We start from the raw sequence: 23,422 nt of genomic DNA on the forward strand, positions 1-23,422 counted from the left end.
ATTAAATAACTGCTGGATCTAAAACATCTAAAATTGAGTGCTTATTGTATTGTTTACAATAACTTTGGATCCTGTGGTTTTCCTTACCAAGGTCTTCTTACTACCAGTCTCTACTTTATTTTCACTTCAGTCTTGCCCCTCAATTGATCTGAAGTTTAACCAAATCTATTAACCAATGCCTAAAATATAAATGTACAAGAACCTTGTCTTTTTACTATTTTTGTTTTTTATTGTTGCATTTTTAGTATACTAGATACCTTACACAACATAGTCAACACAATATAGTTTACACAATCCTTCAATTTAAAATAACATTCTAAATTGAAGGATTGTGTAATCTGTAGAAGAACCTTGCCACATCAACTCAAAACCAAGGTTGTGGGCCATTTTAAAATAGCATTACACTGAACAATTGTTTTTGAAAATATATGTTGCTTATTGCTTACATAGGAAGCTATCACCCTATAACGAAATTCTAAATTGCATAGCCCCCTACTCAAAATTCAGAGGAAAGTGGAAGCTGCATTTCACTGGTATGGTCTCACAGCAAGACAGTAACGCATCTTCTGCACATCCTGGGGGCTGGAGGGGAAGGTGGGTGACAAGAGCTACTTTGACTAAGGTTGTATGTGGTTCCCTCATACCCCCGTATCCAGCCCTTTTATTGTTGGTCCATGGGTGCAGTGTAGTGGATATAAAATGGATGGTGATGGGGTAAATCCCCAACAGAAAAACATAGATGGGCATACATTGAATTCACCTCGGGTTTGCTAGTGAAACCAAAGGCATTTTGATAATTAGTTCTATGTATCACGTGAAACCACACTTAGTTTCTACATTCTACAATAACATGCTATCAGCTATTAGCCACATACTTATGTTCCTACTTAGGGGTGGGCCATTCATGCTGAAGGGCTCCACACGCTGGAATTCTCTCACTGATTAGCAAAAGAAACTCTGCTGGGATATCTCATTTTCTGCTACTTCTATTTAAAGAACCAACTTTTAAGCATCCATGTTCTTGCTTTAGTTACATGTAACAGTCAAGGGCCTCTCAAAAGTCTTTGAATGCCTCAATGGGTAAAAAATACTTAATAGATATAGAAAAGCACACCCGTTGTTTTCATTGGCCCACCAAGATTTGTTGCTGCAGTTTGCATTGTCCAATCCTTTGGAAATATTTCTTGTTTCGATACTTTGCGGTTGTACTTTGGGTACCGGCATGAGTTGTAGCTTCTGCCAGTCTTAGGTACTGCATTTTGGGCATCATGCCAAAATCCATTACTTCCACGTCACAACAGTGCCAACACCTGGAAGATGTCTTCGCTCTGCCAGCCATCACAACACATGTGGTTGTAAGTGGCAAGAGATGGTTTGGTCCACCGTTGGGCTTGCTGGCAGCCTCTTCCTGGCTATTCCCTTAGAGTAGTAGGTACCTGTCTTTATGACCACGTCATCTCACCCCCAACAGTCCACAGCTCAATACATGCAGTTGTTGGTGGGCTACATGTACCCTCATGGCTGCAAGGAGTGGCCCTGCAGCCCCACCATCAAACTCTCAAACTTCCCAAATCAATTTAAGAAATTAGCAGAAGGAGTGCAGATGTGAATATCCTTGCCCTGGGCTCCAGGGGTCCAAATTACGCAAGCCTCTAAAACAGACTCAAATATTAGACCTCCATTGAAGCTTGTACCCTACTATAGTCTCATCTCAAGTGTACAAAACCTGTTTGTGCTTAAATCTACATGCAAGAAAAAGAGTTTACCTGCTAGAACATCAACATTTCTTGGATGACCGATACAGTAACAGAAGCCATGAGCGTGAAGGCCAACATGGCACATCTTAAAAAAAGACACAGCCCGGTGAACAACTGGGACTGTTTGCTTCTAGGCCAAATGTAACACGGAAACTAAACAAATTTAATCGGAATAATGGCAAACAAAAAGAGGAGTTTGAGTCATAGAATAACTGCACTCACAGTGCCGCAAGGAATACGCCTTTTCATGCAGATTTAAATTGTTGCTGCTAAGAAAACACAGTTTCAGAAATTGTTTTATTCTGTAGATTCAGGACACCTCCAGCATGTTGCCATAATCCTCCGATAATTTTACAAGTCACAATGTCCAAGCAACTCCAGAGGAAAATAAAAGGGATTATCAAAGGAGGATTATGAAAAAAAGACAGTGCAAATATGACTTTGAAGTGTTGGATCAGGCATAGCATTTTTACATTAGTGTCTACTTTTTTTTTTTTTAAAGTTACATTTCCCAGAGTAAAACACTTTTAGAGTGAAGCCAAGTCAAGTTACTTCCCAAGTCACAGGGGACACGTCTTCGTTCTCAGAGGACTGCAGTGTTTGTCATATCAGAAGGGATTAAGCAGTTGACGCTCCAGGCTTTAGGCTTTATTGAATTGTGCAGACTAAACCTTGTAAGTAGGATTAATATCAAACTGCATACCAATACTTCATTGTGTTTAAATTGTCTTTGAACGAGACTGCTTGTTCGGCTGAAGACATTTTAGGGTCGAACATTTTGAGAGGATAATTAAAGGGTAGAGTTACTTAGAAAACTGTATTTTTCACAAAGTGCGTGTGAAAGCAGACGAGTGTTATTTCAGTGCAATTGTCCACCCTATGAGCATGCATGCTTTGTTTTCGTATATGTTTCCACCGTTGCGCGTGTGTATGTTTTTGATATGCTTTTCACATGGTCCAAGTTTTATAAAATAAAACATGCCATGGCATATGTTTTTTACTGTTTCTGTTCTCAATCATGTGTTTGTGTTTTCCGTGAGTTGTGCACCTGCCCAATTAGGTGATGTCTGTAATGACATGGCATGAGGTTTTTTTTTTCTTCTATATGTGTTTAGCTTTTGTCTTTTCTTTGTTCTGTTTCCTAAGGTGTATGTGTGTTTATTCAATGTGTGCATATTCTTGAAATGTGTGATATTCCCAATGGCATGCACACATGTGTGTTATATATATATATATATTCAGTGAAAAGACTTTGTTAAAGGAATGTTATGGTTACAAGTAAAACCGAAAAACCCCTGAAATTCGCCAGTGATGGTAAGCTAAGCAATCATAACTCGTGCCACCACCGTGCACTGCTAAGAATAACACCCATGACATCAAAGATGACATCACCCCCCTGGACCAAACTTCACCAAACATTCAGAGTAGGCCATATACTTTCTTTGCAAAGTGCTCTTCCTATGGGTTTAGCAACTTAACCATAACTACACGGCCACTACCTTAGGCAGTGTAATATAAATATAGATGTATATATATATATATCCATAAGTGTTTGGGAGTTTTTCTTAAATTGTGCAAACACCACACCTGAATTAAAAGTGCTGCTCGCCTTATGTGGTTGTACAGGGGTTGTGACTTTTCAGTGTCTGTTTTTGTGTTTTAGTGATCTAGTACACACACACATACACACACACACACACACACACACCTCTAGATACATTGCTACATTATGAAAAGTGGTATTTTTTAAATGTGTGTTGTCTGCACGAGTTCGTCAATAACGTCTGCATGCATTCTAAATATCTCAAAAATCGAAGCACACATTGCATGTCTTAGTTGGACCTATTGTAACATCATTCACAAAATATATTTTTATATTTTTAAACACCATTTTTTTACCATTAAACCAATGTTTTAATTTCACCAACATTTGCATGTGCATTCTGACATGTGCAGATATTAGATCCACAGATGTGTGAAATTTCCTGGATGACTTCACAAGTTGCAGATGGAAACGTATCAAGTAAGTAGTATATTCTTAACTGTATTGCTACTCTGATATACTAATGCACACATATATTTTGGTTGAGTATACATAATAGGAATCTATATGTCATCAAACGCCTGAGTTGTCATTGTAATACTAGTGAAATAATTATACTTTCTCGGGAGGATAGCTCAAGGGCAACGTGCTCACCCTGGAAGCAAGAAAAAACAGTGCACCACACACAGAGCACCACAGGTTCAATCCCCGGGTCTGTGCTTAGAAACCTCTGCGTATTAAGAGAGTTATAAATATCATATTGGCGTGCTTTTTGGATCCGCAGCATGTTGACTGTTTCAATCCAATACAGTTTTTAATAGAGTAATTTATTTTTTTACACCCCACACAATTGCTTTCAAATTGTTTTCATGTGTTGTATTGCTTTAAAATAACCAGCAATTTCGTTTGTTGGTGCATCAATGTGGGGGGAAGAGGGCAGTTGCCTGTCATTTGCCTGTCATTGTTTTTTTGTACCATTACTATTTTATCTCCATGGTCTGTATGACCTGCCTACTCTTGTTTTCTTTTGAGAGAGGTTGGCAATTGCACTAGCAGTCTTGCTGCTGAAGTTGAATAATTAGAGTGCTATATGACTCAGACTGTCAGAAGTGTTCGCGTTTGTATTCCTGGTGCAGCTTGACAGCCTATCACGCCTCTGACCTTTCCTGAGTTGCCACGGTTTGTGTCTGCCGGCATCCAAGATGGTTCAGGCCCCTCTCCAGAGATCTTGTGTGCCCTGTCTCTATCGCTTGGTAGATAGTGCACAGTGTGCAAGAATTCTCACTACTTCTGAATAGAATCAGTTCTTCCGAAAAATTTCTGTTATGGTAAAATGTTTCTGTAGACCTTTTCCAGCCTTCAACCAAAGTTCCCGTGTAAAATGACAGTCTTAAATTAGGTCCCTTGCTAATTCCACTGCTTCACAGGTCTTTCATGGACATTGTGGTCTCCATGATGTCAATCGAATGTTCCTGGTATGTCTCACAGTCAGGATTTTATGTTGCAGTTGCCAATTCTGGCCATTGCCCCAAACCTACTTTGTTCATCCAAGAATTCAGTTCTAACTTGGATAACCTTGGACCTATTAAGAACAAACAAGAAAAGAGGTTTACACTGCTGCTATATATGTTGTTGTTCACACAAACTATTTTCAGTTGAACCCCTTCCTAATGGAATATTTGTTTTAAGATTTGCCCCGTGTACCCTTCTCAGGACATTGCCTGAAAATACTTACCAACACATGCAGACATATATTCATGAAGATGAATAGATCTGAAAATAATCTAGTTGTGATTTTCAATCCAAATACTCAGTTTCATCATCTTTTTTAACAGTCCTTTTCCTCATCATGTCTCTATTTTTCTCCCCCAAAAAAGTGCAACATCTTCCTTGTGAACAATTAAACAACATTCTGCTGACTCATTAAAACACAAGCATATATAACATATGAACCAGTTAAGTATAAGTATGTTACCTATGAGAGAAATTGATCTTAATTGTCAAAAACACAATTTATGTTAACATGTTGCTACATTTTCATCGCAGAATTTCAAACAACCTCCATTCACATCAATCTTCAGACATTTGTAATCTATCTCCGATCAGTTTTAAGCATGTGTTTTGCTGACTGGCATCATTTCCCTGAACAACACGCCTTCACTCTTGTCTACATTCAATTTTGATAATGGAACTTCACAAAAATGTTGAGCATTACCCAGAACCCTTTGCATTGTAAACACGTTCACAACCATGCATTTGTAGCATCGACATGGATCACATATTTACCTATGCTACTGCTTCCACCTCAAACATGTACATCAGAGAAACTTCTCTTCACTCTTATCATCACGCTTAAATGATCCACACAGTACACAAAAAGAACATATGACAAAGGACATACTTGTCACATACCACTTTCAACTTGCCATTATTCCCTTGTCATCCATACATTAAACTCTACTCATACTCTTTTTTAAGCATGTGTCAACCATCTCACAAACATCGAGGGAACATTTAAAGCTTAAACAATGTAAACCAGTACTCATTTAAAAAATCCTATTAGACTCTTTCTCCAAATATAAATTCATAACACATAGTCAATCTTTCTCAAGAGCTTAAACCAATTGTATCTCTATTTAAAATGAATCATGAGAAGTTTTTAACCGTCACACTACAGACACCTGGTCTGCATGAATTACCTCAGTCATTCTTCTACTGGAATTATATGCCAGAATTGTCATATACAATGTATAATCCACATTAATGACATTTATAAAACCATAGTCTCACTTGTTATCAATCAAAATTAAATAATAATTTCACAAACAAAATGTTTGGCAATTTTCCTGTTGCGCTTTACTCTTGAAAAAATCAGACATGCTCAACAATTCTTCTAAAGAAAACTAATTTGTCCTACTGATCCATCAATAATACATTCAAAATATTTGACAATGTTTCATTGATTTTTCTTGGGGCCAGTATGACTACACCTTAGATATCTTTCGAGTGCTCTGAGGCCTGCAGGTTAGTTAACGCTGTACACAAATAAACTAAAATAGAATAGAAGCCTACCAGGGCCTTCTGCTTTTAAGCACTTTTTATTTTTAAAATGCTTAACCCTCAAATTTCTCCAGGCCACTCAAAAGGGTCATGCAGTCAAACAAGATTCACTGTATGAAGTGCTGAAAACTCCTAATCTACATCTACATAATCATAATTCAGAAAACTCGTTTGTCACAGGAAAATAAAAGAGAAAATGTTAACCAATAATTTGAAGATGATCCAACAGCATTGCCTTTTTTTAAAAAAAAGAAATTTTGTTTCAGTATTTTTGTTCTGGAGGCCAACCCAATGTACATGATGGTAGGATTTCAAATGAAATCATCTTTCCAAAAAGAGTTTGCTACAAATGTAAACTAATTTCTTGAGTGTCAGTTTCATTTACAAAAGTAAAGCTTGTGATGAAGTGACCTTGCAGATTTCACCCCATCAACCTGGGCATGCTATCCTCATCTCCACATCAAAGGCTGCATGCAGTGAAATTGCCTCCCTTGTCCAGGTCACAAACATCCTGTTCAAAAACCAACAAGAAATTGATTGCACATCCCATAATTACTTTCCCACCATGGATAAACCAAGACTGGACTCGGAAATACATTTACAGATTTGGGGTCAGAGGGATAATGGGGAGGACCATTATAAACCATTAGTGTACTTACCACGCCCTTAAAGAGGATAGTCCTGGGGAACTCAATCCCCATAACCCATTCAATATTTAGAGTGGCAGCAAGATACACATCCCTCGCCCATATGGCTATTGGACACACAGGCATAGCCTCACTTCCTTCCCAAACTACCAGGAATATTGTGGAGAAGAAAACGGATGCTCCCTCACAACTGCCAGCATAAGAGAGACAGAATCACATGCAGTGGCGTCCTCCATTAAAAGCAAGGGGATACAAACCAACACTGCGTAAAACTATTAAAAAAAACATTTGACCAAGAATTGAAATCGCCAGGAGGACTGCTCAGTAAACATCCTCACCTATTGGGAGTACAAGTGTCGTGACTTGCCGCGTAGTGAAGAGTAAAGGGGCCTCTGTCCACAAATCACCCACAGGGAGAGAGTAAAGGAACTCCCTGTGCGAGCTTTGAGGCCACAGGTGGTTTGATGATTCACTGGATCTGATGACGCCGAGGATCCCAGAGGCTGTTAAAAGGAAGGTAGGGTTAGCACAGGCAAACACAGTACTTTGATATGAAAGAGTGTGCAAAACATTCTTACCTAAGTCTAGCGGGATGGAGCTAGGGTGCCTAGGGTCAGATGCAAGGGAGCGTCAAAGATCCGGACAGCCGTGTCCCAGATGATGCCTGTAGCCCTTCCGCAGCTGAAGGGAACTTGAAACTGATTACGAATTCTATGGTCGGAAGATCAAAAGCAAGAAGGGAAAAATCCAAAAGCAGTCCGTTGAGCGTAGCAAAAGAGTCCAGAGTACCAAAATTCGTACAGAGTTCCGAGTGACAGTATCCGTGGAGCAAGAAAGCCAATCCATGGTTCGTAAGCCTGAGTCCAAAATCCCATGAAGCAAACGACATAAATCCTGAAAGCGCCAAACAGAGTTGTGAAACAGCTGTGAAGCGGTGAGCAACTCGAACTTCCCGGCTTTTACATGCGCCGGCTCCTAGTCACGTGAGCGGAAACTTGAACACGTGATCGGGAAACCGTCGCGAAACCAGGAAGTAACCGCGATGGGGTGCTCAAGCCCGAACGCAGTCTCCACGGGAGTTGCCAATGAAAACGAGGCAACAAACCGGGCCAGCCTCTGCGCATGGCCCGAATCCGCCGGTGATGACGACTCCCTCGCACCCTAGGTGAAGTGAAGACTTGGGAGGCAGACTGCAACCCGGGGAGTCTAGCAGTGTGTGTCGGGGTGTCAGGCAATGTGGTGCGTGGTTGTGTAACTGATTTGTTGTGCATGACAAGAAGGCCACTAAACAAAATTCAAATTCAGATGGGAGAAAACCTCTGGCCTGAAACTGGGAAATAAACCAACAGCTCCATCCCAGACAGCACCCAACACAAACTTAAGTGGGATCCATGGTGATAGCTATCCTGTGAAAAGACTCACCTTTTGTTAGGCGATCCTCTGCACACCAGGCCACGACACATCAGAACACTGCCCACATTCCCCCAACACCTCCTCCCAAGCTTCGAGGCTCAAGTGATTCGGTGAACCCACAGAACCGAAAACTCCGTACCAGTGTACGGGCTCGATTGCAACCCTTTCTGCATTGGCAACTGCCTTGGAGAACGTATAGCAGAAAGGGCGGCCTCACGTCCTCACGCCAGTCACGTGATACACTACGGCGTTCCCCATGTGATCTTGGTGGACGTCACATGATCCAGAGAAGTCACGTGACCCAGGGGCGATCAGTATAAAGTACTGAGAGACAGAACGCTCATTGCTTCTCAGCTGGCTTCGGACACTGTTTGGCGTTACAACTTGCTCCTTGTTTACCTTGACCACGGAAATCTATCACGGACTCCCTCGGACACCCCTTGGTACTTTTGCTTGGAACTCTTTACCTGTTGCCGGATATTTGGACTGCACCTCGACTTGTCTTTGGATCATCCCTTGGTACCTTGCTGATCTTCTACGCCTTTTCCCTACTGGGGATTCAAGTCCAGCCCTGACTCCCACAGGTGGCTACTCTTCATCCACGCTGAACCTGCGGTTCTACCATTCCAGGGACCGCCGCATCTAATGAGCCTCGAACCTCCCTACTAGGTCACCTGGGTCTCCATTACACCAGATAGGTAAGACACTTTAGTTACTTGTTTTCCTTATTGTATTGTGCTTGCCTGGTGCTTAACCTCATTCCCTCTTGACAGCAGCATCGGTGTTCCTAGAGGCTCCGTGGATCCGAGAAGACATCTCTCACCTGTTTATCTCAAAGGTCGTACAGCGGGTTTCTATTTAGTTCCCCTGTGCGTCACTTGGGGACGGAGGTCTCATCGGTCTACACGACACTCAAGTCAGAACAGACTGAGAAGCCGTATAGTCGTGTCAGACGATGCAGGGATCCACGGATGAACCCATAGCTGCTTTGGTTCAGGCAATTACAATATTAAGGGCAGATATGGCCGCCGCAAACGCTGTGATCCATCAAAGGTTAGATTCCATACAAAGTGTTCAACATTCCCTTCCTGCAGACCCTGAGTTTGGCGATGCCAGCTCCTCCACTACGCCCTCTCCTGTTATTGCTCCTGTAGTCCCAACTCCGATGATACTTCCAACCCCTTCCCCCCTAGCTGCTCCTGAACGCTATCAAGGGGATCCCAAGAAGTTCAGAACCTTTATTAATCAGTGCAAGTTACATTTCCTATGCAGACCTTTGGCTTTTTCCACCACCACTGCTAAAGCTGCCTTCGCCCTTTCCCATTTGGCCGGAACAGCAGCCGCTTGGGCTAATCCCCTGTTAGAGAACAACAGCCCAGTTCTCTACGACTTTGATTTGCTGGTCCTAGAAATGGCCCGAGTATTCGATACCCGACACAAGGTACAGTCTAGGGATTTGGAGTTGTTGGAATTGACTCAGGGTAAAAGGTCTCTGATAGATTACATCACCCGATTCAATCAGCTAGTTGCGGAAACATCATGGCCAGAAAACAAGAGGGCGGTGGTTTTCTATAGGGGGTTGAGTAACACCATGAAAGATGCACTAGCAGTGATCCCTTCTATGCCTACTCAGTATCAGGAATTGGTTGATCTGGTCTTGCAGGTAGATGCACGACGATCGGAGCGTAGAGCTGAATTGGGGGCCACTTCCTCTCCCACTCTTGTTGGCACTCCTGCTTCCAGTACCGAAGAACCTATGCAAGTGGGAGGGTTACGTAGTCCTATTACAACATCTGAGAGAGAACGTAGAAGGGTGGATAATGCATGCTTTTATTGTGGTACCACTGGACATTTCGTGAAAGAGTGTCCTCGACGGCCCAGGAAGAGTCAGGTTTTTCGGACGGCTCGACCTTAGAACCGGAGAACAGGTCGAGTGTTCCGTCATCTTCTCCGGGTACCTCCCTTGCCTTTACTCGTGTTCAACCCATTTCTGTAAAGGCTACCCTATGTCCCTCTACAGGCCTTCTTCATGCAGTCAATATCATTATTGATTCAGGTGCCACTGGTAATTACATAGATATTGATTTGGCCCATTCCCTCAACCTACCTTTAGTGGTGAAAACACGACCGGAACATGTCCAAGCCGTGGACGGCTCTGCACTGGTTTCTGGTCCTGTCAAACAGCAAACCGCACCCCTCTTGTTAACCATACAAGAAGTACACACCGAAACCCTGAGTTTTGATTTGATCACCACACCCCAATTCGGCATCATCCTAGGGATTCCATGGTTACATGAACATAATCCGTTGATCAATTGGCAGTCAGGTACTGTAGTCTTTGAGTCTGATATCTGTCAGAATTATTGTCTTCCGGTCCATCAAGCCCCTGACACACCTTCCCGGGCCTTGGGGGCCTTAGCCCAACTCGCACTGACTGTCGACGATCCGGAGCTTGTGCATACACATACTGTTGGGGGGTTGGTATCTGGGATTCCGCCAGAATACAGAGAATTCGAGTCAGTGTTCGACCGGGGCTCGTCTGAGGTACTCCCTCCACACAGACCATATGACTGCCCAATCGAACTGCTTCCCGATTCCAATATTCCTTCGGGCAGGATCTATTCTTTGTCCCCTTCGGAGGAACTGGCGTTGAAAGACTATGTACAGAACGCCCTGCGACTAGGACACATCCGCCCCTCCACTTCACCCGCGGCAAGTCCTATCTTCTTTGTACCTAAGAAGGAGGGGGATTTACGCCCTTGTGTAGATTATCGGCGTCTTAACGCTATCACTAAAAAGGATAGGTATCCCATCCCGTTAATCACTCCACTTCTAGACCATTTAACACACGCTTCCGTTTTCACTAAGCTCGACCTACGCGGCGCATACAACTTAGTACGCGTCCGCGAGGGAGACGAGTGGAAGACCGCTTTCTGCACTCGGTATGGCTTGTACGAATATCTGGTCATGCCCTTTGGCCTATGTAACGCCCCGGCCACTTTCCAACGATTCATGAACGACATATTCAGGGATATATTGGATGTATATATGGTTGTGTATTTGGACGATATCCTAATCTTTTCTCGTGACCTTGATGAACACGTGATTCATGTCCGAGAAATATTGACCCGTTTGAGAGAACATTCCTTGTTTGCCAAACCTGAGAAATGTCAGTTCCATAAGACAACTGTCGAGTTTTTGGGTTTTCACATCACCCCTGGGGCGTTATCCATGAATGAATCTAAGGTCAAAGCAGTATTAGATTGGCCAGTACCTCGTACACTCAAATCCTTGCAGGCTTTTTTAGGGTTCGCCAACTTTTACAGACGTTTCATTTCTTCCTTTTCCACAATTGTAGCCCCGCTTACGGCCCTGACTAGTCCTCAGGTATCTTATCAATGGCAGAGAGAACAGCAGGAGGCTTTTGAGGCTTTGAAAACCGCCTTTACTACCGCACCGGTACTCCAACATCCTAATCCTGATCTTCCGTTCATAGTTGAGGCGGATGCCTCTTCCTTTGCCCTCAGTGCGGTATTATCACAAACATGTCCAAATACAGGCAAATTACATCCAGTTGCATATCATTCCCGTAAGTTTTCCAGTACTGAGTCTCATTATACCGTCACGGAGAAAGAACTCTTGGCTGTCATGGATGCTTTCCGTGTCTGGCGTCATCATCTTCTGGGGGCTAGACATCCCGTCACGGTATACTCCGATCATCGGAACCTACAGGATCTGGCTTCTTTGAAATGCATCAATAGCAGACAGGTCCGATGGCATCTTTTCTTTTCCGCCTTTGATTTCCATATCATGCACCGTCCTGGCACTTCACATGGGAAGGCGGATGCCTTGTCACGTTCTCCGGGTGGGGTCCAGTTGCCTACATTCCCCGACACTGTTCTCGGTAAAAGCCATGTGATTTGTCTCTGTACACCCTCATTGTCACTATTAGATTCGGTCCGGTCCTGGACTAGCAATCATTCTGACCAGTTGCGAGAATGGGATCCTGTATATTCTGATGGTCTACCTTTCGTACATGAACGCCTGTTTCTTCCTACACCTGATACACGTAACCTAGCCCTTGAGTGGTCTCATGACGCTCCCTTTAATGCCCATCCCGGACAAGAGCGCACTTTAGATCTTCTCAAGCGTTGGTGTTGGTGGCCTTCTATGAAGCGCGATGTAGAGTGTTATGTCAGATCTTGTGCGGTATGTGCTCAGGCTAAACATCAAAGGGGTCGACCGGTTGGATTGTTGCTTCCACTTCCGGTACCTCCCAGGCCCTGGCATACGTTAACAATGGATTTCGTTACCGATCTCCCCAAGTCCAAAGGCTTTGACACCGTCTGGGTAGTGGTGGACACGTTCACTAAAATGGCCCGTTTTGTTCCTTGTAGGGGTATCCCTTCGGCCCCTGTCTTTGCGGACTTGTTTTTTGAACATGTGTTTATGTTATTCGGCCTCCCTTCGGTCATTGTTTCCGATCGAGGTTCACAGTTCACCTCTCGGTTTTGGAGGTCCTTGACGAAACTGTTGGGCATCGATACGAGGTATTCTTCGGCCTATCATCCGGAGACCGATGGCCAGACCGAAAGGACGAATCAATCGATGGAACAATACCTTCGTTGCCTCATATTGCAACATCAGTCCTCTTGGTTGGCCGTTTTGCGGCTTGCGGAGTTCGCGTATAACAACGCGGCTCATTCAGCTACTGGTTATTCTCCTTTTTACGCCCTCTATGGTCAACATCCCAAGGTTTTGCCGGTCCCTGATGCCTCTGGTTCTTTGAATCCTGCGGCCACGACATGTCTTAGGGATCTTTCGGCTATTCATGCAAGTACAGTGGTCCATCTCACTGAAGCAAAGGCCTCCATGAAGGCCCGTGTGGATGGCAAGCGTCGTGCTGCTCCCCCTCTGGTGGTGGGTTCTAGGGTCTGGTTATCTTCCCGGCATCTTCGACTAGTGGGTTGCCGGAAGTTGCTGCCTCGCTTTGTCGGTCCGTATGTGATCTCACAGGTTGTTAATCCGGTGGCTTTCCGTTTAGTACTCCCCAGCTCTTGGCGTATCCATCCTGTGTTTCATGTCTCCCTCCTCAAACCCTGTCCCGACTCAGTCCGTCTTCGTACCCCTGTTGCGCCGGTATCCTTGACCTCTCCTGATGTTTTTGAGGTGTCGGCCATTTTGGGTTCTAGATGGTTTAGGGGTAGACTCCAGTATCTGGTGGATTGGACGGGTTACGGCCCGGAGGAGCGTTCGTGGGTTTCCGCGTCTGATTTGAACGCCCCGCGGTTGGTTGCCCGCTTCCATAGGGATCATCCGTCCTGCCCACGGGGTCGTGGGCCGTTGGGGGGGGGCTATGTTAGGCGATCCTCTGCACACCAGGCCACGACACATCAGAACACTGCCCACATTCCCCCAACACCTCCTCCCAAGCTTCGAGGCTCAAGTGATTCGGTGAACCCACAGAACCGAAAACTCCGTACCAGTGTACGGGCTCGATTGCAACCCTTTCTGCATTGGCAACTGCCTTGGAGAACGTATAGCAGAAAGGGCGGCCTCACGTCCTCACGCCAGTCACGTGATACACTACGGCGTTCCCCATGTGATCTTGGTGGACGTCACATGATCCAGAGAAGTCACGTGACCCAGGGGCGATCAGTATAAAGTACTGAGAGACAGAACGCTCATTGCTTCTCAGCTGGCTTCGGACACTGTTTGGCGTTACAACTTGCTCCTTGTTTACCTTGACCACGGAAATCTATCACGGACTCCCTCGGACACCCCTTGGTACTTTTGCTTGGAACTCTTTACCTGTTGCCGGATATTTGGACTGCACCTCGACTTGTCTTTGGATCATCCCTTGGTACCTTGCTGATCTTCTACGCCTTTTCCCTACTGGGGATTCAAGTCCAGCCCTGACTCCCACAGGTGGCTACTCTTCATCCACGCTGAACCTGCGGTTCTACCATTCCAGGGACCGCCGCATCTAATGAGCCTCGAACCTCCCTACTAGGTCACCTGGGTCTCCATTACACCAGATAGGTAAGACACTTTAGTTACTTGTTTTCCTTATTGTATTGTGCTTGCCTGGTGCTTAACCTCATTCCCTCTTGACAGCAGCATCGGTGTTCCTAGAGGCTCCGTGGATCCGAGAAGACATCTCTCACCTGTGGTCTCAAAGGTCGTACAGCGGGTTTCTATTTAGTTCCCCTGTGCGTCACTTGGGGACGGAGGTCTCATCGGTCTACACGACACTCAAGTCAGAACACCTTTGAACTCTGGACTACAAAGTTTCTTTAAAAGTGAGCATGCAAATCAGGCACATGACCACCATCACCAATCATAGGGAAGCTATTAAGTCCAAGCACTATATAAGAACCAGCTAACAGGACCAGAGGGGAATGCAGTTTTGTGATGCAGAGGAGGTATGCTGCGGTGTTGAAGAGGAGGAAGATATCAGAAGATTACAAGACCCAGAGAAGAGATGAACTTTGCTGGGAAGACTCTAAGACCTGGGGTGGATAGGGAAGAGTAGAAGATCCTGAGAGAAGCAGTGAATGTTTACTCTTGGAGAATAGAGGTGGATGGTGACACAGAGGTAGGACAGAGGGATTGTAAATCCTGGAGACTGGAGGAGGTTGAAATCCAGACACTGAATCTGCAGAGAGGCGGAACTCAGGTGGCAAAAGAGGAGTGGAGAATTGGACCGTCAATACAGGCAAGAAGAATCTTGCCTTTTTTTTCATTTTGGCAACACAATCTAACCACCCTGGTTTCTTTGGCAATCTGAACTGTCTCCATGATAATCTTCAAATGTTATCTTTTCACTGAAAAAAATTCAAGGTAGCTTGGACTTGGAACTTTGAGGAATCATATGATATGATAGTTTATTTATATAGCACTTATACACAATGGGCCTCATTACAACCCTGGTGTTAAGGGGTTAACGGCGCCGTAAAAGGCTGCGGCGCCGTTAAACCCTTAATGCCAGATTCACACTTTAACGCCTTCTTTTTGCAGGCGTTAAAATCCAAGGTGCTAAGCGACCTTGGTGCTAATTACGGCACCATAATTTACGGTGCCGTAATTAGAGCCTTCCCCATCCCCATTGAGCCCTATGGGGCAAAAATGGAAATTGGGAAGGGGCAATGGTGAATGGGGATTTACCGCCCCGCCAACCTTGGAATGGGGCGGTAAATCCGCCATCCACCAATGGCGGAATCCGGCATGGACCCTGGTGCTAATAGCACCATGGTCCTACACCAGGGTTGTAATGAGGGCTAATGTGTTTCAAAGCACTTCAAGGCAAGGGAGGCGACAAGGTAAAATACAATGACATTCTTAGAGGCCATGAACAGTAAAGATGTGAAATTAACTATCATACTCGTCCTGACGACATGTCAGATAGTGCAAGAGCTAAGACATAGATAAGGAAGGGAGGGGGAGAGTGGGAAGGAAATGGAAACAGATAGGCGACTACCGTACTAGGCCTGACGACATTTCTGGAAGAGCCAGAGAAAATCAAAAGGTGAGGGTGAGGGGTGCAGAAAGGGAGGGGTGAAACAAAACAAGCGAATATCGTACTAGGCCTGACAATGTTTCAGATAGTGCTGCATTTTTGTTCAAGTAACTATTTATGTATGTGATTTATAAAATGCAAACTATGCTGGAAGCTATAGGGTGCTGTAAACAGGGGCCACATCCAGGGTGTTACAAGGATTCTGCAGAGGTACCCGATGAGCCAGGATGTGAAGGTAGTTCAGTCATTGGGTGATCGCAAGATGGGAAAGTAGGGTTGAGTGGGATGATCAGTGAGTGGCAAGATATTATGTAACACATAGGGTCTTTAGGTCCTTCCTGAACTGTAGGATGGAGTGGGACAGTCTTATCTGAATTAGTTATATGTTTGAGAGGGTGTGTGGATCCCAGTAAATGGCCTGTTTCCTGTTTTTCCCTTTCACGGTTATTTGCTTCCAGTCTGTCAATGTCATGGCGTTTGGTTGTACACTGGTCTCCTCCAAAGTATGTGAGTCTCTCAACAGAGAGACTCCGCAAGCCCAGCGCCTCAATTCAGGATAGAGATGCCAACTAAGCAATTCTACTAACAATTTCCACCTCTGCACACACCCTGCCAAAGAAAACTGTTCAGTCTTGCTTCCATAATGCACAGCCCTGTGTTCTATTTACATTTGCTAGCTGTCACAATTCCTTATGTTAAAGTAATATAACTTTTTTGTGTCCACATAAAAAAAATGCATGTTGTATTTTCTTCCAAGCTTTTCCAATGTGTCTCAGACTCTAATTGCCAATCAAAGTTGTGTACATGCATCCATAGGTTTTTACTCTCTATGAAAACATTTGCTCTGGGATTTTTTAAAACAATTTGATACTGATGGCAACCCTCTTGCATCCCCCACCTTGATGGAATTTCATGAAACTTCCCACAAAAACAAAATGAGCAATGGTCTACTTTATTTGTGTGTGCAAAGTTTCATTAACACATTAACATTCTTCAACAGATATTACAGTAATACTGTGCCCAAATCTCCTTTTTAAGAGGAGCTTTAACTTAACCATATCTACAGAGGCGCCATCACTGCCTGTGCAAATGTAAACTGGGATGAGGGAATCTGCATCCTCCTGGTTAATTAACACCCGCGTTCTGGTGCACCTCAATTTGTCTTAGTGTTATCAAGATGCAATGGTTTAAACAGTAACTCTCTGTTTACACAGTATACGCTGCAGTGACACTAAGGCTACACAGAAGGGGTTGTAATTGATTGTAGCAATAAAGTGGTAAAGAAGCGAGCAGGCTGGCTCTCTGCAGACAATCACTGCATGTTACACGAATGGAGGCTTGAAGGATCACTGCTTACATAACTAGAAACATTCAACTTGAATAGTCAAATGGGATTTATGTTTAATTTGTTTTGATTGTACCCTGATTTCAAAGTGGAAACTGATTCTTTTAAGTACACATGTATTCTTAGTTTGTCATGACTCAAATTACTTATCTCCCAACAACATATTATAGTCGTGTATTCACCTGCCTTAACCTGCTAGCAAGTGGAATGCACATATGTCTCTGTGAACATCATATCCCTGTTTTGTGGGCTAGTAATTACGCTGTTGAGCATTCAGTGCTGAGCTCTCAGTTCCTGCCACTCTTCTCCACTTAAACCAGTTAAGTAATAGCAGGCAAAACATTTCATCACCTAGTGTCTGCATTGCCATATGAGACTGAATTTGAAGCACTTACAAAAAGGTTTCCCACCGTTATTCATTTTACAATAACAACATAGGGCCCAATTTATGTAATTATTTGCACGCTTTAAAGTGACTTTGCACTGCTGAAAAGTGACTTTGCACTGCCGACACAAACCCTGATTCATGTGCAAAGTGTAGCATTGGAGTGCAAAGTCAGTGCATAGTTATTTTTGCAGTACAAAATGACTTTGCACGGAGTTTGCACTGCAAACATACACTTTGCACAGTTCCATGAATCAGGGTTTGTGTCGGCTGGGCAAAGTCAATTTTCAGCAGTGCAAAGTCACTTTGAACTGTGCAAAGAATTCCGTGAATCGAGCCCATAACGTGCGATTTATGTGACTTGTTTTTGTCTTAGGTCCATCAGTTCCAGTGCGGATTCTGTGCGAGCAACTGGTTTCATTCTGGATGGAAAAAGGGGCCAGGAAGGTTTGGGAGGAGTGCTGCTGAATGGTATCTAGATCACAGAAGCTGGTGACTGAACATGGGTAAGTGACATAGCCAATCAGGAGAAGGTCGAACACTGCAGCCTAAGAAACCAATGATTTGGACCTCATCACTCGCTTCCAGCTATAGAGGCAGAATCGTATTTGATTTTCAAAATGTACTTTAAGACAGAGAACTCTTTGGAATTATTTCAATCTTAATCTTCCATATATCTGACTCAAAAAGGATACATTCATGAATTTCCTGGAAACCTGCAAAATGTTTACCTACATTAAAGAGAATCGATTAAAATTATAATTGGTTATTTATAACGCACTTAATACCCACAGGTTTCTAAGCACAGACCCGGGGATCGAACCTGTGTTGCTCAGCATCGTCTTGCTTCCAAGGCGAGCGCGCTGCCCCATTGCCCCTGAGATATCCTCCTAAGATGTTGGATGAAGGCGCTATATAAAACAAAAAATACAAATACAAAAGACAAGACAAATGTAAATTCGTGAAGTTTTAAATGGCAACATTCAATATGAATCCAACTCCTTCTTTTAACCCTCCATATCCAGAAATCACTTTTCTTCCAGATTTGAGGTTTAGGCAACAAATACTTCACAATTAAGTTAATGAAGAAAGCCACTAATGTTCTACCCAGCTGTCCTGCTTTCCTTATTTTGCATGCCGTTAACCCAGTCACTTGATGCCGTCAGAGGCAGACTGGGACGAACCAGGGGTGAATATGCTCAGCAAAGGATGTGTGAGCCACCCTGTCCTGTGCCTTTGGCATCACCATGTTGCTTTCTCCATGAACATTGACGTTAGACAAGATAGCGGGAGCGTGATTAAGGAATCAATGTTATATTCCTGCAGGCCAGATTAGCCGAAGTCTGGTTTCACGAGTCCAGCTTTGATGCTGGGGAAGACCCCATTGTTTTACTTGCTCCAACTCTGCTCCCTCCTCTATGGTGGGGGACATCACTAATTCCACTGCCCTCTGACTTCCTCCCATCTCCCTTGTCTCATGTGGCGTGCAGCCATGCAACCCCTGCTCTCCGAGGTATATTCAAATATTTGGAAATCCACACGTCATGTTTTTGTTATGGAATTGAACGCCGGATCTGGTGTAGTTTGACGTTATGATGCCATCATGCCACATAGGTGATGACGTCCTTGCGCTGATATGTGCACGCTGATTCTAGCGCTTAGATGGATCTAACTCCGTTTAATACTCAAGACTGCTCCTATTTACACAGTCCTTAAGGGAAACAGTGGTGTTAGACACGGCCCATTGTTATGTGATCATTCTTCTTCTTTGAACATCTAGGTAAGAACCTATATAGAACCTATATAGGAAATGTAGGATGTTAATAGTTGGGATGCATGAACTAGGATTTTTTTTCTCAATTTTTATGCAGATTATACATTTATGAGTAAAACTCGTTTTTGCAGTGTTTGCACTTATTTTCTTGAAGGAAAGGTATGTAGTGTTGTGAAAATGCTGAATATGAACTTTCATTGTGAATACTTTGTAAATGAAGGAAACAAATTTAGCAATAATATTTGTCTATTTCGCAGATAACGCGTACATGGTTTTCAGCGGGGTGCTTTGAGGCAACTTACATTTCAACTGTGGGACAGGTACGATATCACACCATTTGTGAGGTCTTCTGTTAAGCATTATTTGATTTCATCGGGATTTCTGGAAAACATGATTTAACTCAATGTGTTATACTTATTGCAGTCTTATGCCCTTAAGATGGACTTTAGTCTGAAATGTATTGGCCGAGCGCTGTCAGCCTCGCTAATTATTGAAGGGATGTGACGACACCAATAAAGGAATATTTTTATAATTATGAAAAAGAAGGAATAAAAGAATGTTTTTTTTTTCTTTTGAGGGAAAGTGCATATAAACTGAAGCATAGAACTTGTTCTAGGTGGCCTCAACCAGCTCCTTGGGAGGTTCCCTTGGTTTTCGATTTGGTTTAATGTTCCCAGTAATGTGCATGGTGGATCGGAGGCTCAACAAATATTATCATTGTACATTGTTAAATTGATATTTTGACAGAAGGATATAAAAGTAAAAGGTAAAGAGTGGGGTACATGCCCACCTGTCCCCTTTCTGAATAGCTGCTCTTGTCACAATATATTTCTTAAATCTTAGCCATAACATACCATAACATAACATAACATAACATAACATAACATAAAACTATGAAGGATTTCCAAACTGATGACAGATATATAGGGTTGCTATGCGAAGGAAAGTAAATATGAGAAGTAATGTTGGGTATGGGGAAGGGGTTGAGGGCAAAGGGTTTCATGGGGGCTGGACGTTCATGGAATGAAACTCCCTCATCAAGCAAACAAGAAAGAAAGGTAAAATGTAGCAAAACAGAGAAAGTCATTTTTGTTTGTTCACTTTTTAGGTAGGTGCATAAATGTGCAATTCACATTTATAGACAGAAAACCAATATGTTTAAAAGGATGTCCCATGGCGCGCGTTTGTGTAAGTGCGATTGAAAGTGAGATTGCTGTCTCGCTGTCGGACGCTTCCCATGAGGATTCTATTGAAGCTTGAGCGACATGCAGTATACTCTGGTGCCCACTTCAATGGCCTGTTTTTGGATTGGCCTTCATTGGTAGGCTCAACATCATCACCTGAAGCACAATTATTGCTATTGCTATTGGACTGGAGGACTAGCAGTCGATCCATTTTTTTTCTCCCTGTTCTCTTGTGTGTAGTCCTCTGGGCCCGCCCTCTGCTGCATCACTTCCTACAACGCACGCGTGTATGCACGCGCACGTTTGAGTAAATGTGATTGCAAGTGAGATTGCTGTCTCGCTGTCTGGCGGGATAGCAGAGGGAGGAGGGTGTTACTATTCAAACGATAGGTCGAGAATATAGTTGTATCTTGTGAAACCTATTTTACATTGGTGAATTTTATGTAATATACTGTTTGTGTGATTGGTTCTTTTGATTATTTAATTGTTTTTATATATTATAGAATTGCTAGGCAGTGGAAACCAATGCATATATAAAATCATGTTTAAAGGCACGTATACATTAAAAACTGGTATGCCAAGCTTTACTAAAGATATTCATAACACAATAGATATATTTATTAGGAAAAAAAGAAAGCAAACTAAAATGCAGCATTCAGTGTCTTTAACATCAGACATCTGGGCCTTTTACATGTCTGATGGCAAACAAATGCCATTAACTTCTCTTAATGGTAAAGGCCCGGCAGAAACAACGGACTTGTGTCCAAGTGTAAATGTTGATGATATTGAGCCCAGCGCTTCTAGGGGGCTGATATTGGGAACTACCGCTGTAGTTAGCACCATTCAGCTCTCTAATGAAGTGACAGATTCGACCTTAGTATCGGCGTGCAATGATGGTCACATGGGCTCTTCTGGTGCGGCAGTTTCAGATTTGGTTACTGCTACAAGTGTAGTCTCGTCAGCTAAAGCTCCAGCCATTTGTACAGTACAAGCACAACACAATTTAAGAGAGACGTATTACAATCCAACTATGGCTGGGGAAATTGATGACGAGACAATCAAATTTATGAATATTAGCAACACTGAAGAGCAATCATCGCAAGAAATTAAGTACATATGTTCCAATACTGCTGATCTGATTCAGCTCCACGAAGAGCACGAGGATACTCACTCGCCTATACCATTAGTACCCCCAAGAGAGGATGAGTCAAATTTGTCTCACTCAGCTGCCTTATTTGATAAATCATTTTCTGGTGGCTCCATTAGATCTTTATCCTTTGTAGCACCCACTCCTAGACGCACAAAGATCAATGGGACAGGTCTTGAGCAACCATTTTTTATTTGTGATGAAATAAACACAGCTCACAATCGATTTTCATTTCCAGAAGTGCCAGCATTAAACAATACTCTAGGCGCTATGACTACTGCCTTTCTTGCTATAGCTAAACTGTATGAAACACTGAATGAAAAAGTTGATAGGCAAACTGAACTTCTAACATTATCAACAGACCTTAAATCCAAGACCAGTCTTGTAGAAATAAACAATTTGTTTACTACTATACAACAAATTCCAAATGTGGTGGCATATGGGTCAAATGATACATATAACCAGCAGAGCCAGAGAGCATTTCAAGAATCAGATGGAAGCAACCAAATTCTGAAAGCTCTACCGGCAAAACCTGAAATGATCCAAGCAAATTGTAATGTTGTATATGAATCCCATGCCCACAGAGAGAATACTCAAGAGGAGTATGCGCCTCTCTTGGCAGGCACGTCTCCCCCTACAAATGAAGACGAAGTGTGTATACCAGTGCCTAATTTGTGTGTTCATGTGGCTGAGTCTATAGCAACAAAACAATGTAATCCATTCAATATTTTTCTCGGTACTATTAAAAATCAAGCTAGTGATCTGGCTATGACAAATCTGAGAGAGGTCAAAGTAGTCCATCATAAATTGACTCATAAGAGGAAAAAGAAAAAAATCTTAAGACACAAAAGTTTATAAAAATTGCAAGCATGGGGAGCTAGATGAAAACTTGTGCAGTACCATTGGAACCGACTTTAGCGTCACGGCGGGTGGAATCGTACAAACCACTAGACAATTTAGTTGCATTGTCTTAACATTCATCTGTAGCCGTAAATGTGGAAACACCTACAAGTGTATACCCTTTAAAAGATCTACCAATAAAACTTTTGGCATTCCCCAAGCAGGATGTCTCCTCTTCCAAAGTTGCTTTAGATGAAAAGCTGTCACCAATGTTTACCTCAATTCAAGAATTAAGGGAGGAGATCAAACTATCTATCGCTCAGTATAAAAACCCTGCCCCGGAGACATTTATTCAACCATAAGCCACAGGTCACCAAGCCATATTGAATGGAGAGGACAGACCTGGTTTGCAATCCGCGCAGCCTACCATCAACACTCTATTACGAGGTCCTAGTGCTGAACAGAGTGCACAAGCAAATCCGCCATTGTTAGGGAGCAGTATAAGTTCTAAGCATATAAATGTACTCTTTACCTCAGTCCCAAAGGTGGACAAAATACAAGCCCCGCTTAACAATAGAAAATGGGCTCTGTACAAGAATTAACATCACATGGTACTCAAGTGTAGACCCCACCCACATGTGGGGTATGACTTGAATCGCACTAGCATCTTCAACATTTGCTCAGACGTACCAGCTTTAAATGCACTGACATCTGCAGACATTGGCTTAGTGGAGTTTATTGATCCGAAAAATCATGAGACGGCGAGACTGTACATACAATCAGGCATGGTAGCCAATGTGCTGTGGCA

At 43.2% G+C, this 23,422-nt stretch overlaps 1 long non-coding RNA gene across 2 annotated transcripts in view; it reads left to right on the forward strand.

Moving 5' to 3' along the window:
* Positions 1-20,049, forward strand: part of LOC138504513 (uncharacterized) — a 187,182-nt gene extending 167,133 nt beyond the window's left edge. The window contains exons 7-9 of one of the 2 annotated variants that reach the window (XR_011279852.1): positions 3,714-3,780; positions 18,046-18,175; positions 19,701-20,049. This is a non-coding gene — a long non-coding RNA (uncharacterized lncRNA). The remainder of the gene's footprint in view (positions 1-3,713; positions 3,781-18,045; positions 18,176-19,700) is intronic. The other variant, XR_011279851.1, reaches the window with a different exon arrangement.
* The last annotated feature ends 3,373 nt before the right edge of the window (positions 20,050-23,422 follow it).

The sequence above is a fragment of the Ambystoma mexicanum genome, chromosome 11 (assembly GCF_040938575.1).
Source record: "Ambystoma mexicanum isolate Mex_15411 chromosome 11, UKY_AmexF1_1, whole genome shotgun sequence".
Lineage (NCBI taxonomy): Eukaryota > Metazoa > Chordata > Amphibia > Caudata > Ambystomatidae > Ambystoma > Ambystoma mexicanum.